The sequence below is a fragment of the Diachasma alloeum genome, unplaced genomic scaffold (genome assembly GCF_001412515.2).
Source record: "Diachasma alloeum isolate Michigan unplaced genomic scaffold, Dall2.0 Dall_scaffold_01193, whole genome shotgun sequence".
In the NCBI taxonomy this organism is placed as follows: domain Eukaryota; kingdom Metazoa; phylum Arthropoda; class Insecta; order Hymenoptera; family Braconidae; genus Diachasma; species Diachasma alloeum.
In genome coordinates this window covers 2,766-3,619 of record NW_021681302.1, presented here as the reverse complement: position 1 = coordinate 3,619, position 854 = coordinate 2,766, and positions in this window count along the sequence as shown.

Sequence of the window (854 nt, the reverse complement as noted above, 5' to 3'; positions counted from 1 at the left end):
GCGGCGCTATGAAAAACTCAATGGTTTCTCGGCGCAGAGCGCTTCCCCATTAATTCGCCCGCTAATTAAAAAATCGTCTCTCCCCTCCCAATCAACATTGAGGAATGAAACCAATGCTGTTCGGTGGAGAATTAAATTCCCCACCCAACAACTCCCGTTTCATTCCTTACTCTCTCTAATGAAAAATTTTTTTGTCCAATTTGTTTTTCCTGAAAATTTTTTTTTCGCTTCTCATGCTTGAGAAAGCATTATTATTATGATTATATATAGAAATTCGATGGGATACTAGGAAATTAATAACAAGAAAATTTGAATGACTTTTTTCATTTTTTACCATTCAGCAAATAAAAACTTTCAATTTTCAAGTTCACATTTTTAATTGCAATTTTTAATTTCAATTTTAAATTTGAATTCCAAATTTCAATTTTATATTAAAAGTTTTAATTCGAAATTTCAATTGAAGTTTTCAATTTTTAATTTTCATTCAAAATTTCAATCTCAAATTTCAATTTCCAATTCAGAATTCCAATTTCAGAATGGAAATTCAAATTTCAGGATTTTCAAAATCCAAATTTTTAATTTTGGAATTGAAGCAAATAAAAAATTTCAATTTCAGATTTTCAAGTGCAATTTTTAATCTCAATTTTGATTTTCTACTTCAAATTTCAGATTAAGAATTCCAATTGAAAATTTGAATTTCAAATTTAAATTTTAAATTAAAAGTTCCAATTTAAAATTCCAATCCAAATTTTCAATTATCAATTTCCATTCAACAGCCAAATTCAAATTTGAGGATTTTGAAATTCCAAAATTTCAATTTTGGAATTTCAAATTTCAATTTTAAATTACCCTTT